Here is a 16,266-nt window from a genome sequence, read left to right as displayed (position 1 = left end):
CAGGTGCAGTGGTGTTGCACCTATAGTCCCAGCTACTCAGGAGGCTGAAACAGAAGAAATGCTTGAACCTGGGAGGCAGAGGTTGCAGTGAGCTGAGATCACACCACTGCACCCCAGCCTGGGCAACAGAGCAAGACTCCATCTCAAAAACAAAAAACAACAACAACAAAATTCTGGATTTTCCATGTAATCAACCACATTCTCCAATGATAAATGGATTCTTGACTGAATAGGTTACAAGTAAATTCTCTAAAGAAATGCTAAACGTTCCAGAAGTTTCTTCAGGGGGGATTGTAATGAATATCCTGCCCTTCAGAGGCAAGTGGGCTTTGGCAGCAAGAGCAGAGGACAGAAGTAAGGAGGTGGAGCTTGAGTCCCAGCAACACCATAGCCCTGTGACCTTGGTCAAGTCACTTTCCTTCTGTGTCTCAATTTCTCATCTATAAAATAAGACAGTTACCTCCTCCTACCGATATCCAGTGATCACTGTGAGGACTGATACTCAAAATACTTAACATCTAATGCAATATAAGCACTGAATATCAACCTTGTTTATCCTCTACCTCATTCCAGGAAGGACTTAAGGTAATCAACAGAAGAAACAATACCAAAAAACATCTATTAAGTTAGAGAAATTTAGGGCAAAGAAAACAAACTTCAACCATAAGATAAAACAGAGAATTAACATGTAAAAGAGCACCAAATTTGGGAAGACATTTCTTGCAAATACCCTAGCAAGGGGAACATTGAGAAATGCTACATAGTAGAGAGATTCTTGATGTCTCATTTACACAATCTGTCAGCCTCTACTACGGTGATCTTTGGGTTTTTCTCCAGGTGTTCATTAAGCCTCTGAGAGAAGAAAGAAAAGAGACATGTATTTCACGTCCATTATTCCTGGTACAATGGTAGCCCTTTCTAAATGTTATCTAATCTTCACACCAACACTACTGTAAATTAATTATCCTCATTTTACAGATTACAGGAAACAGGGGTCCCAAGAGGATGATTCTCATAGCAATCTGAGTATGAAGCCTCAAATATCTGTTTACTTCATTGCCGTAGCCATGATTTCAGATGAATAAAATGGAAACAAATAACCTTAAATAATGAATTAATGAAGAACCCTGAACTCTACTACGGAAATACATCAGTATCTCCAGCAGACATAGGTAAGGGGTGACATCCTTATGGTAATAATAGAGTAAAGCAGGGGTCCCCAAGCCCCAGTCCATGGGACACCAGTCCATGGCCTGTTAGAAACTAGGCTGCACAGCAGGAGGTGAGTGGCAGGCAAGCAAGTGAAGCTTCATTTGTATTTACAGCTGCTCCTCATGGCTCACATTACCACCTGAGCTCTGCCTCCTGTCAGATCAGTGACAGCATTAGATTCTCATAGGAACACAAACCCTGTTGTGAACTGTGCACGTGAGGAATCTAGGTTGCATGCTCCTTAGGAGAATCTAATGCCTGATGATCTGTCACTCTCTCCCAGAACGCCCAGATGAGGTTGTCTAGTTCCAAGAAAACAAGCTCAGGGTTCCCACTGATTCTATATTATGGTGAGTTGTATAATTATTTCATTATATATTATAATGTAATAATAATAGAAATAAAGGGCACAATAAATGCAATGCACTTGAATCATCCCAAAACCAACGTCCCCCACCTCCCCACTCTGTGAAAAAATTGTCTTCCATAAAACGGGTCCCTGGTGCCAAAAAGGTTGGGGACTACTGCAGTAAACCATCAAATAAGGTTGAATACAGACATAACAGATTTACTTCTACTGTTAAAATCTATGTTATTGACCCTAGAAAAGTATTTTCATTAAAGAACTAGCAGATATTTAAATTCATTTAAAATTCAAATTATAATTTACACCAGTTCATTCACATATTCATGAAATGCTTAATATGTATTAAGCATCATGTGAGATGTTGCAAATATAAAGGTAATAAAATACAGTCTACACCCCAAAGAAACCTATATTATTTTAATAACCATATGTCTAGCTATAACAGATAATGAAATATGTTTGTCATATTTTTATTTGTGTTTGGGGCATCATTTGAAATTTAAAAATAGGATTTTGATTAGTCTATAGAAGTGAAGATTCAGATATTTTAAAAACATAAAAATTAGATATTTGCTAAATATCCATTATGGTCCTAGCACTGGGTTAGGCATTAGGGAACTTATGAAACCATTAAAGAAATGCAGAATCTGAGCTTGCCATCCTCTCCCCTTAAAGTTAGGCTGTGTCAGCTACTAGGATACTTAGCTTAGCAAGACTAAATACTCAAATGCCAACCACCGTAACTGATTATTTTTACTTTTTGACATCACAGCTATCTCTAAGCAACCTAGCTAGTCCCTCAATGTAAACAAAGCCTTTCAGTCTAATTCTCAGAGAAGCTTCTTCCTTCAATTTTCCTTCATTCTTAAGCCTCAGCATTCTTCTGTCTGGCATCACCCCTGACTTATCTCAATAACATCTCCTTTCTGAAAGCTCAGGGCATTCACCCATTCAATCACTCTTTCTTTTCTCAGTTACCTGTTACCTACTTCCTGCTTCCTGGCTACCTCTCCATGCCACTCCACACTTTGGCATCTGGATCAGAGTCTTTGTCTCAGCCTGTCTCCTGTCATCATCATGGTCAAATTCAACATCCAGGTTCAATATACTTCCACATTTTGTATTAAATAGTAGCCACACCCAGCCTGGATTCAACTGCCTTCTTCTTTCTGCAATCCCTTTCCATAAGTTCATCCATTTCCCTTGCCTCAAACCTCTAATGATGCCCAAATCTCTATCTGTACCCCAAAGTAGGCCCCAGAACCTTAGACATAACATTTTCATCTGCTTGATAGCTATATTGGTAGATAATTTGGCATGTCCAAATTAAATGCATTGTCTTTCCTCAATTAACTCTCCAACCCCACCGTTCCCCTTCTCCTGTGTTCCCATGTCATACGGCCCCAGCATTCTCTTCCTCTTAGGGTTCATATCACTGGATTCACTCGAATGTTTCCAAATCCTATAGATTTCCTCCAAGCAATGTCTTTCTTCACTTTCCTGTGGCTGTCATTTGTGTCTCTAATATATTGTCAGCTCCTTAACACCAATGATTATATTGTGGCCATCTCTGTGTTTGTCACAATACCTAGAACATTGTGAATGGTTAATAAGCATCTGTTAAACTCTGTTCTATAAAATGATTTCTCATGTATTACCAGAAATTGACCCAAGTTTTGGGTCCTGGTGTTTATACAACATAGAAAATGTCTTTTTTTTTTTAAAGTATACAACATTATGGACACAAAATTAGATTCGGGGCTTTTGAAGGAGCACACATAAGTGAAGTGCCCTGAAGCTTAAGATTCACTGGCTTCATGGTAATGTATACTTTGGAAATGCAAATGAACCTTCTAATTGAGATGTAAGTTTATTGTAATTTTTTTTTTTTTTTTTTTTGGTTTATAAACAACAGAAATTTATTTCTCACAGTCCTAGAGGCTGGAAAGTCCAAGATCAAGGCTCCAGCAGATTCAGTGTCAAGTTAGGGTCCATTTTCTGGTTCATAGATGGCACCTTCTCATTGTGTCTTCACCTGGTGGAAGGAGCACATGAGCTCCCTTGGGCCTTTTTTGTTGTTGTTATACAGGTATGTACATGCCATGGAGGCTTGCTGCACCCATCAACCCATCATCTACATCAGGTATTTCTCCTAATGCTATCCAACCCACACCCCGACAGGCCCTGGTGTGATGTTCCCCTCCCTGTTCAACTCCCACTTGTGAGTGAGAACATGCAGTGTTTGGTTTACTCTTGTGTTAGTTAGCTGAGAATGATGGTTTCCAGCTTCATCCGTGTCCCTACAAAGGACAGGAACTCATCCCTTTTTATGGCTGCATAGTATTCCATGGTGTATATGTGCCACATTTTCTTTATCTAGTCTATCATTGATGGGCATTTGGGTTGGTTCCAGGTCTTTGCTATTGTGAACAGTGCTGCAATAAACATACATATGCATGTGTCTTTATAGTAGCATGATTTATAATCTTTTGGGTATATGCCCAGTAACTGGATTGCTGGGTCAAATGGTATTTTTGGCTCTAGATTCTTGAGGAATCACCACACTGTTAAACACAATTCCACAATGGTTAAACTAATTTACACTCCCACCAACAGTGTAAAAGCATTCCTATTTCTCCACATCCTCTCCAGCATCTGTTGTTTCCTGACTTTTTAATGATTGCCATTCTAACTGGTGTGAGATGGTATCTCATAGTTTTGATTTGCATTTCTCTAATTACCAGTGATGATGAGCTTTTTTTCATATATTTGTTGGCTGCATAAATGTCTTCTTTTGAGAAGTGTCTGTTCGTATCCTTTGCCCACTTTTTGATAGGGTTTTTTCTTGTAAATTTAAGTTCCTTACAGATTATGATATTAACCCTTTGTCAGACAGATTGCAAAAATTTTCTTCCATTCTGTAGGTTGCCTGTTCACTCTGATGATAGTTTCTTTTGCTATGCAGAAGCTCTTTAATTATACCCCATTTGTCAATTCTGGCTTTTGTTGCCATTGCTTTTGGTGTTTTAGTCATGAAGTCTTTGCCCATGCCTATGTCCTGAATGGTATTGCCTAGGTTTTCTTCTAGGGTTTTTATGGTTTCAGGTCTTAGGTTTAAGTCTTTAATCCATCTTGAATTACTTTTTGCATAAGGTGTAAGGAAGGGGTCCAGTTTCCGTTTTCTGCATATGGCTAGCTAGTTTACTCAATACCATATATTAAATAAGGAATCCGTTCCCCATTGCTTGTTTTTGTCAGGTTTGTCAAAGATCAAATGGTTGTAAATGTGTGGTATTATTTCCGAGGCCTCTGTTCTGTTCCATTGGTCTATATCTGTTTTGGTACCTGTACCATGCTGTTTTCGTTACTGTAGCCTTGTAGTATAGTTTGAAGTCAGGTAGCGTGATGCCTCCAGCTTTGTTCTTTTTGCTTAGGATTGTCTTGGCTATATGGGCTCTTTTTTGGTTCCATATGAAATTTAAAGTAGTTTTTTCTAATTCTGTGAAGAAAGTCAATGGTAGCTTTATGAGATAGCATTAAATCTATAAATTACTTTGGGCAGTGTGGCCATTTTCACCATATGGATTCTTCCTTTCCATGAGCATGGAATGTTTTTCCACTTGTGTCATCTCTTATTTTCTTGAGCAGTGGTTTGTAGTTCTCCTTGAAGGGGTCTGTCACATCCCTTGTAAGTTGGATTCCTAGGTATTTTATTCTCTTTGTAGCAATTGTGAATGGGAGTTCACTCATGATTTGGCTCTCTATTATTGGTGTATAGGAATGCTTGTGATTTTTGCACATTGATTTTATATCCTGAGACTTTGCTGAAGTTGCTTTTCAGCTTAAGGAGATTTTGGGCTGAGACAATGGGGTTTTCTAGTTTATTGTAATTTTCAACCCTAACATCTTCTACTAAAGTGATGCCTTGTACAGTCAATGATATATTAAAATCAAAACTTCTATTTTTTTAAACAACTACTGTTTTTATTTTTTTCCATAGGTTATTGGGGTATAGGTGGTATTTGGTTACATGAGTAAGTTCTTTAGTGACTTATGAGATTTTGGTGCACTAATCACCCGAGCATTATACACTGTAGCCTATCTATGGTTTTTTACCCTTTCCCTTCTCCCAACCCTCCCCACAAGTCCCCAAAGCCCATTGTATCATTCTTATGCCTTTGCCTCCTCATAGTTTAGCTTCTACATATCAGTGAGAACATGTGATGATGGTTTTCCATTCCTGAGTTACTTCACTTAGAATAATAATCTCCAATCTCAGCCAGGTCACTGCAAATGCCATTAATTCATTCCCTTTTATGGCTGAGTAGTATTCCATCATATATACATATATATACCACAGTTTCTTTGTCCACTCATTGATTGATGGGCATTTGGGTTGGTTCCACGATTTTGCAGTTGCGAACTGTGCTGCTATAAACATGCACGTGCAAGTATCTTTTTCATAAAATGACTTATTTTCCTCTGGGTAGATACCCAATAGTGGGATTACTGGATCAAATGGTAGTTCTACGTTTAGTTATTTAAGGAATCTCCACACTGTTTTCCATTGTGGTTGTACTAGTTTACATTCCCATCACCAGTGTAGAAGTGTTCCCTGATCACTACTACATACACACCAACATCTACTGTTTTTATTTTTTGATTATGACCATTCTTGCAGGAGTAGGATGGTATCATTTGTGGTTTTGATTTGCATTTCCCTGATCATTAGTGATGTTGAGCATTTTTTCATATGTTTGTCGGCCATTTTTATATCCTCTTTTGAGAACTGTCTATTCATGTCCTTAGCCCACTTTTTGATGGGATTGTTTTTTTTCTTGCGGATTTGAGTTTGTTGTAGATTCTGGATATTAGTCCTTTGTCAGATGTATAGCTTGTGAAGATCTTCTCCCACCCTTTGGGTTGTCTGTTTACTCTGCTGACTGTTCCTTTTGCTGTGCAGAAGCTCTTTAGTTTAATTAAGTCCCAGCTATTTATCTTTGCTTTTATTGCATTTGCTTTTGGGTTCTTAGTCATGAAATTCTTGCCTAGGCCAATGTCTAGAAGGGTTTTTCCAATGTTATTTTCTAGAATTTTTATAGTTTCAGGTCTTAGATTTAAGTCATTAATCTATCTTGAGTTGATTTTTGTAAAAGGTGAGAGATGAGGATCCAGTTTCATTGTCCTACATAGTCATGAAATTCTTGCCTAGGCCAATGTCTAGAAGGGTTTTTCCAATGTTATTTTCTAGAATTTTTATAGTTTCAGGTCTTAGATTTAAGTCATTAATCTATCTTGAGTTGATTTTTGTAAAAGGTGAGAGATGAGGATCCAGTTTCATTGTCCTACATATGGCTAGCCAATTATCCCAGCACCATTTGTTGAAAAGGGTGTCCTTTCCCCACTTATTTTGTTTTGTCAAAGATCAGTTGGCTGTATGTATTTGGATTTCTGGGTTGTCTATTCTGTTCTATTGGTCCATGTGCCTATTTTTATACATGTACCACGCTGTTTTGGTGACTGTGGACTTATAGTTTGAAATCAGGTAGCGTGATGTCTCTAGATTTGTTATTTTTGCTTAGTCTTGCTTTGGCTATGTGTGCTCTTTTTTGGTTCCATATAAATTTCAGAATTGTTTTTTCTAATTCTGTGAAGGATGGTGGTGGTATTTTGATGAGGATTGCATTGAATTTGTAGATTGCTTTTGGCAGTATGGTCATTTTGACAGTATTGATTCTATCTATCCATGAGCATGGGATGTGTTTCCATTTGTTTGTGTCACCTATGATTTCTTTAAGCAGTGTTTCGTAGTTTTCCTCATAGAAGTCTTTCACCTCCTTGGTTAGGTATATTCCTAAGTTATATTTTTTTATTTTATGGCAGCTATTGTGAAAGGGTTTGAGCTCTTGATTTGATTCTGTTTGGTTGCTCTTGGTGTATAGAAGAGCTACTTATTTGTGTGCTTTAATCTTGTGTTCAGAAACTTTGCTGAATTCTTTTATCAGTTCCAGGAGCTCTCTGAAGGAGTCTTTAGGGTTTTTGAGGTGAGCAATCATATCATCAGCAAACAGTGACAGCTTGACTTCCTCTTTACCAATTTGGATGCCATTTCTTTCTCTTGTCTGATTGCTCTAGCTAGGACTTCCAGTACTGTGCCAAAGAGGAGTGGTGAGAGTGGGCATCCTTCTCTTGTTCCAGTTCTCAGAGAGCATGCTTTCAACTTTTCCCCATTCAGTATTACGTTGGCTGTGGGTTTGTCATAGATGACTTTTATTACATTGAGGTATGTCCCTTGTATGCTGATTTTGATGAGCGTTTTAATCATAAAGGAATGCTGGATTTTGTCGAATGCTTTTTCTGCATCTACCAAGATGATCATGTGATTTTTGTTTTTAATTCTGTCTATGTGGTGTATCACATTGATTGACTTGCATATGTTATACCATCCCTGGCATGAAACCCACTTGATTGTGGAGGATTATCTTTTTGATATGTTGTTGGAGTCAGTTAGCAAGTATTTTGTTAAGGATTTTAGCATCTATGTTCATTAGGGATATTGGTCTGTAGTTTTCTTTTTCGGTCAGGTCCTTTTCTGGTTTTGGTATCAGGGTGCTACTGGCTTCATAGAATGAATTAGTGAAGGTTCCCTCTTTATCTTGTGGAATAGTGTCAATAGGATTGGTACCAATTCTTTGACTGGTAGAATTCTGATGTGAATCCATCTGGTCCTGGACTTTTGTTAGTAATTTTTTAATTACCATTTCAATCTCGCTGCTTGTTATTGGTCTGTTCAGGGTATCTAATTCTTCCTGATTTAAGCTAGGAGAGATGTATTTTTCCAGGAATTTATCCATCTCTTCTAGGCTTTCTTACTTATGCACATAAAGGTGTTCATAGTAGCCTTGAATGATCTTTTGTATCTCTGTGGTATCATTTGTAATATCTCCCGTTTTGCATCTCATTGAGGTTATGTGGATTTTCTAACTTCTTTTCTTGGTTAATCTTGCTAATGGTCTATCAATTTTGTTTATCTTTTCGAAGAACAAGCTTTTTGTTTATATTTTGTAATTTTTATTGTTTCAATTTTATTTAGGTCGAATCTGATCTTGCTTATTTCCTTTCTTCTGCTGGGATTGGGTTTGGCTTGTTCTTGTTTCTCTAGTTCCTTGTGGTGTGACCTTAGATTGTCAGTTTGTGCTCTTTCAGTCTTCTTGATGTAGGCATCTAGGGCTATGGACTTTCCTATTAGCACCACCTTTGCTGTATCCCAGAGGTTTTGATAGGCTGTGTCACTATTGTTGCTCAGTTTGAAGAATTTTTAAATTTCCATCTTGATTTCATTTTTGACCCAATGATCATTCAGGAGCAGGTTATTTAATTTCCATGTGTTTGCATGGTTTTGAAGGTTCCTTTTGGAGTTGATTTCCAGTTTTATTCCACTGTGGTCTAAGAGAGTGATAAAATTTCAATTTTCTTAAATTTATTAAGGCTCATTTTGTGGCCTATCATATGGTCTACCTTGGAGAAAGTTCCATGTGCTGTTGAACAGAATGTGTATTCTGCATTTATTAGATGGAATGTTCTGCATGTATCTGTTAAGTTCATTTGTTCCAAGGTATAGTTTAAGTCCATTGCTTCTTTGTTGACTTTCCGTCTTGATAACCTGTCTAGTGCGGTCAGTGGAGTACTGAAGTCCCCCACTATTATTCTGTTGCTGTCTATCTCATTTCTTAGGTCTATTAGTAATTGTTTTATAAATTTGGAAGCTTCAGTGTTTGGTGCCTATTTATTTACGATTGTGATATTTTGCTGTTGGGCAAGGCCTTTTACCATTATATAATGTCCCTCTTTGTATTTTGTATTTTTTTTAACTGCTATTGCTTTAAAGTTTGTTTTGTCTGATATAAAAATAGCTACTCCTGCTCACTTTTGGTGTCCATTTGTATGAAATGCCTTTTTCCACCCCTTTGAAGTTTATGTGAGCATCACCAACCCCTGAGACTTAGTCACAATTCTGGACAAAGGAGAAGTCAGGGAACAAGTGGAATTGACTGAGACAAATTTTTGGTCATGCCAGAGTAACACAGTCATGTGTCACATAATAACATTTGGGTCACTGGCAGACCAAGTATACAACAGTGGTCAAATAAGATTGTAATGGCACATATATTGAAACCTGACTTAGGCAGTTGATATTGACATTGGTGATCAAGTAGGAGAAATGACTGATATTCAGTAATGATGCTGGGATATTTGATTTGCCATATGAAAAAAATGTATATAAATAAAAATATACTATCTAGGTTTGTGTAAGTACATTCTGATGTTCACATGAAAAAAAAACACCTAATGACACATTTCTTAGAATATATCCCCATTGTTAAGCGGTATATGACTGTACAAGTTGAACTTCAGAAAAAAATAAGAAATATATGTTTCTTGCATACTATTAGATTCATACCCATTCAAGTGCTTACACAGCCTTAGAATTACATATTGAAGTTAGTCCAAATTTAAGGCATTAATGCCAGAAAAGTCATTTCAGAACTAGTAAAGAGGAGCCTCATTAGACCCCTCCATGTTTAACTGTACAGTTGGTTTCCTTTTAAAATACTTATGGCTGAAAACGTGGTCTGGGGTAGGCTTTCTTCACTGGGAAGATGTACATTAGTGGAGGTTAGCACCTTGCCAGCATGGCCATTCTTTTCAAAATTCAGAGATATGTAGGTCTTTCCCTGCTAAACCACAAATCTAAAGACTGGAAAAAACTGATCAGCAAATAATTCTGCAAAGAAAACAGCAGTCTATTCTAGGTCAGATTTCGGTGACAGATATGCTTACTTTTGCTGGATAAGCACCAATAAATTATCTTTTTGGTAATGCACGGAAATGATTACCCTGTATAAATGTCATCCACCTAGATTTGTACAGGACAAAAGGGGAGATTCATTAATAAGAGAAAATTAGACATAGAAGACAACCCAATATGGAGAGATAAATGAGATATAATGCTGGCCAATCTACTGTGTACCATTTACAAAGAAGAATGGGCACTTGGTTTTGAAAATATAATTTCCCTACTTATTTTTTTCTATTTTGCAAAGTGCACCAAAGCACCGTTCAGCCATATTCCCATGACACTAATAGAAGAAAGAAGAGCATAGGAAAGTGATAATAATACAGCTGGACTTTGTTTTTATCTTCACGCCTTTCATCCAAGGATGTTTCTGCCCTTAAATAATAATTGATTAAACCTCACAATATCCCTACTGAAGGTATCTTCTGAGGAGCCCAGACAGAAGCAGAGAGAAATGGCAGGGATTGGATCACCCAGGTTCAGGCCACAGGGCTCTAACAGAGCCAGAAGCAGACCCAAGAGAAGCATCTCCCATCAACCACTTTTAATCACCTGGAAATGGCCAGGGCCCTTGAGATCGTTAGCCAGGCTACCTCCATTTTGGCATGAGCTATATTTTGTATTTAATTATTTTCAGGCCATCCACCTTTGACAGCTGTTCTTCTAAAAAATGGGACTAGGGAATTGTGAAAGGCTTGCCTATGGCCTCCAACAAGTGTCACTTCTCAGGATTCCTGCAGAGAGCCTGCAGGTAGCACATATCAAGTACAGTTCAGTAACTGGGGGGCTGCTGGAGAAGTACTTTCATGCTGACTAATTAATCTCTAGTAATTAGCACTCAGATGTAACAAGTGCAGTATTTAAGGGTCATAGCAAGGGAAATAAAATCTGCTCTTCAAAAATTTTCTCGAGAGTTTGATTGCCTTCTTTCAGATAAATAAGAGGATCCATCCACTCAGGCACAGAAACTGGAATAAAAAAGTTATTTCATATGCCCAATGCTAAACACTGCCCAAAATTACCTCCAAATAGTAATACTTGGTCTAATTCCTTTAAAATCTGAGCAAAAGTTATAGACTCCTTATTAAACTGGAAAAGACTTCAGAAATCATCTAGCCCAACTTTTTCTTCCTACAGATAAGGAAATAGAGGCCAGAGAGGTAAAGAAACTTTCCCAGGCTTCTGAAGCTGCTTGGGGCAAAGCTCCAGCTGGAACGAGGGTCACCAGGTCTGGAGTTTCACCATATCCCGTTTTCCTACATCAACAGGGGTCTGGATGCTGCTCAACGCTCGGCATCCTTACACACTGCATTTGAGAAACCGCACCTGCGCTGGTCCCTGGCCAGATGCCGTGAGATCAGGACAAAGTCCGCTTGGCACCCTGCTTCATCTCCCTCATCTAGGGCCCCCATCTTTGCCCTCCTATGCCTCCAGCCTCACCATCCAGCTCTTACACCCTGGGTCTCCTTCCTGCAGGTCCCCACTCTCAGACCTAAGTGTGATGTGATCCCTTCTGTGAGCTGGAAAAGCACACCCAGCCCAGGATGCAGCAGGACCCTGAGTCTAGGCGTTTTCATCTGTCAAAGGTACCAAGCTATGTCATACAAACATACACCTGCACACAGAGACAGATAGAGATCACGCCTCTGAAAATCTCTAAGACCTTTCTAGATGGAGACACCTCTCTCTCTCCTGTTAACCTCAGGGTAAATGATGGCAACCATGGCAGAAGCATCTCCATTTATGCCTTCGACTCCCTCACTCTTCACTCCTCTGTCTATGTCTCTGCATCCTGGCCTCCTTCCCTGACTCCAGTTCTGATTCTTGTCCACATCCTTATCTGAACAAAATGATAAACTAAGGGAAGGCTCTAGTCCATGGAGTTTCTCTGAACATGAGAAAATGAGAAGCCTCGGCACCTGCTTCTGGGGGCCCCCTGCCCTGCCCTGGCACTGTGAGGAAAGGGATGGGGGCAGGAGACAGGGTTTGGACTTCTGCAGCCTCCACCCTGGGCAGCGCTGTCTTCACCATCCATCCACTATGGAAATCCAACTCCTGAGCAGGAGCCAGGCAGACGGTTTTAAGTTGCTGGCCTTTGTTTTTGTTTTTCCTTCTCTGTGGTAAGAAGGGGTGAAGACAAATACAACTTTTCAGGACCTTCCCCTCCTCTTCTCGCCCCTTGAAGCCAGCTCTGCAGGAGTCAACCCCAACCTAGGAGAGGATGGGATGCGCTGAACAAAGCCCTGGAGGGGTCCAAAAGGGAATGCCTAATTCAGACAACTTCTTGTTTTTTGTTCTTTATTTTTTTGAGATGGAATCTTGCTCTGTTGCCAGGCTGCAGTGCAGTGGCGTGATCTGGGCTCACTACAACCTATGCCTCCCAGGTTCAAGCGATTCTCCTGCCTCAGCCTCCCGAGTAGCTGGGATTACAGGCATGACCCACTGTGCCTAGCCCTCATTTCTTTATGCCTCAGGCTTTACCTACAAAATAGGGGGCTTAGATGAGACATTCTCAAACCCTTCTTTTTGCTCTAAAATCTTAGTCCTGTTTTTTTTTTTTTTTTTTTTTTTTTTTTTTGTCGAGTGTTTATTAAATGCCTGTTTCTGCAAATCACTGCCCAAACTACAGGGAATACAGGGGTCAGACAAGCCACAGTGCCCACCCTCAAGGAGGTAATGTAAGTACAATGGGCACATGATTTGAGAAATTCTATGATAGAGCCTATCCAAATGCTGGGGGCAACTGCAGGGAAGCTGTGGGCAAGAATGGGGGAGAAATCATGGAGAACATCACAGAAGAAGGGACAAGTGTACTAGGCCATGAAAGGTGAGTTGGAGTTTCTAGGTGAACAAGGCCTGAGAGGAAGCAGAGGATGGAGAATGTTCCAGGTAGGAATGTTCCACAAAGGCCCGGCATAAACACATACCAGGTGCAGGAAATGTCAAGAGGCATGGTGTGGCTACAGGGAGAGGAAAAGAAAAGGCCAAGTTAGTTTCCACATTGTACTGAGTGAGGAGTTTAGATGGGTTGTTGCAAAATGATTTTCTAAGATGCTAACGTGTCAGCAACATCTATGAGAATAAATCTCCTGATTTTTTTCCATTGGAAAGTGATACAGACGAGTGTTATGTGAAGCCCTCATAAAATCTTAACATCTTCTGACACTACTTCAAAATGATTCTTTTTCTTTTCTTGTGAAGAACAGGGTGCTAATAGACTCAGCCTATTGTTTTCAAGCAAGTTCCAACAAGATCCCTGAGATCCTTTCCCCAAAGATGATTTGCATGTAAAAATAAAGGAGGGGGCATGTAATGACTGCAGATTTTCTAGTTCAAAATTCCTTTTCACCTAAAGATCACGCTTCTTTGCTTTGTTTCAATTAAAGAAGAAAGAAATGGATCCCCCAGAGTCCTAAAAGTAGTGGGAGGTATGCTCACAATTTCTGCCCCAGTGACCACCTACCCTCTTTTTTTGCAATCTCCCCACAAGCCCCCCAGAGCTTGGCTGTGGCTTGCAAGCACACCCCCTTGGTCTGCCTCTCCCACCTTTAAAGCATGCCAGTTTGGGGGTCCAGCATTGTTTAGACAATAAGGAAGCCCTACCCTAGGCTGAGGGCTCAAAGCAATGCAGATAATATCTTAATATGGCTGAGCACTGGGTTTTTTTGTTTTTTTGTGTGTGGTGTTGTTTTTTTAAGACGGAGTTTTACTCTGTCCCCCAGGCTGGAGTGCTGTGGTGTGATCCTGGCTCACTGCAACCTCTGCCTCCCAGGTTCAAGCTATTTTTGTGCCTCAGCCTCCCTAGTAGCTGGGATTACAGGTACACGCCACCATGCCTGGCTAATTTTTTTGTATTTTTATTAGCAACGGGGTTTCACCATGTTGATCAGGCTGGTCTCAAACTCCTGGCCTCAAGCCATCCACCCACCTCAGCCTCACAAAGTGCTGGGATTACAAGTGTGAGCCACCGCACCCAGCCTGGGTTTTTAAAAAACAAAGGGACAGTAAAACCCTAGTGATTGGTACTCTCTCTCAATGTCCCGAAAACTGTTGTCCCATTGCAGCAGAGAGTAGGGCCTAGCCCAAGAGAGGACAGCATCCCTGAAAACAAAACAAATTCTAAAAACATCTGCCATATTATTTCATAAACACCAGAAGTATAAAAGAGTAAAAAGTTTCTCTTCAATTCTCAACTCAATTCCCACTTAGAAGTTTTTGTCAACAGTTTGTGGTACATCTTTCCAGACCATTTCCTCTATTCCCAAAAGAACTTTTTTACCCCTAGGTCAAGTACATTGTACATTGGTTTAATCAGCTTAATTAATTTAAAATTCTACATATGGTTCCAGGGAAGGGGTCAAAAAATGTTTCTGTGAAGGGCCTGATAGTAAATATTTTTGGCTTTGTGGACCATAGTCTATGGCAGCCACGAACTCCGCTGCTGTGGTGTGGAAGCAGCCACAGACACTATATCAACAAATTGTCTGGGCTCCAATAAACCTTCACGAACAAAAACAGGCCCTGGCAGGATTTGGTCTGTGGGCAGGTTTGCTGGCCCCCGATCGGGGTATGACCTCTTATATTTTGTTTAAAGTAGAAGAGAATTTCCCGTGCTTGTAAAGATTCAAAACCTAGCGGAGTTTGAATATCTGAAACAATTACAGAGCAACACAAAACGGCAAACAGCACTTACGATACTGGGGACAGGCATTTCAATAGCCCCTAAGGTTCGGACCCCAGAACAGCATAGGGGTGGGGCCTGTGAAGGAGATTTACCTTGATCTTTCCAGGAGACACATTTCCAGTCTTCTTAATTAAGGCCATTCACAAATGGCTTGGAAAACGTTTGTGGAGTGAAGCAATTTGGGAAACCTGTGAAATGGACCAGACAACCATTAGCCTCTACCCCCGCCCCGCTTACTCTCCCGGCACCCCCAGCCCCCACCCCCAAGCGAACACACTGGCAAGTGGAAGCACACACAGGCATATTTCCGATGATTAATCTTACTGTTTCACTTTGAAACCTAAAAGAAACAAAACACTGGGAGCATTCCTATTTCCCATTGAAAGTAATCACAGCTTTATATCCCTCGATGTTTACATAAAGAGAGCTGTTTATTTAGAATCCTTGCTGATAAGGACACCACACGCTCATAACTTATTATATATTCTCTTTCCATTTTGTCTTTAAGGGGGGAGGGAGAATTATGTATATTTTATGATAACCCAAAGTGACTTATACATAAAAAATACAGACTTTAAAGATAAAAAGGATTAGTCGCAGGTAATGCATTTTCCATGAGTGGCTATAGGGCTCTAGGTTGCAAGCGGTACCGGCTGCATACAAATGAATTGATAAAAGTCTGGCACTGTGGATGGGTAGCAAGGCTCATGCTTTGCTGGAGATGATTCTTAAAGTTACAATAAATCAGACAGACAGTGTCGGCCTTTGAGGATAAACCTGTGATGGCTTGTTGTGCCTCTCTGAATCGCCTCAGAGGCCCAGGGACTAAAAGTGCCTAGATGTCACATTAAATCTACCGGGAGGATGGAGCACTTCAAAGAGGAACGCAATCAGATCTGATGGAAAATACATTTTCTGAAAGCTACTGACAAAAAAGTAATCTTTGATGTGGATGTTGAATAACAATTGATATTGTCTTTCCTGACATTTTTCATTATTGCCGTCTTATACAGCCTACTTCATGTATTAAAGCAATATTAACTGTTTGACAGGGACAAATCCTCCAACTATCACATAAGCAATTGTTTCTGAATTGTCCTAGCCCACTGCCTGTAAAACCTGTCCCAATAACTGCTTTTAAATATG

At 39.8% G+C, this 16,266-nt stretch overlaps 1 long non-coding RNA gene across 1 annotated transcript in view; it reads right to left on the bottom strand.

Annotated features, from left to right (window-relative positions):
• Positions 1 to 13,015: 13,015 nt before the first annotated feature.
• LOC129524772 (uncharacterized) overlaps positions 13,016 to 16,266 on the bottom strand; it is a 101,614-nt gene continuing 98,363 nt past the window's right edge. The window contains exon 3 of the long non-coding RNA XR_008668692.2: positions 13,016 to 15,308. This is a non-coding gene — a long non-coding RNA (uncharacterized lncRNA). The remainder of the gene's footprint in view (positions 15,309 to 16,266) is intronic.

Source organism: Gorilla gorilla, chromosome 13 (genome assembly GCF_029281585.2).
Source record: "Gorilla gorilla gorilla isolate KB3781 chromosome 13, NHGRI_mGorGor1-v2.1_pri, whole genome shotgun sequence".
Taxonomy (NCBI): Eukaryota; Metazoa; Chordata; class Mammalia; order Primates; family Hominidae; genus Gorilla; species Gorilla gorilla.
Note: the sequence above shows the minus strand (reverse complement) of the source record. Positions and strands in the feature narration are given on the sequence as shown.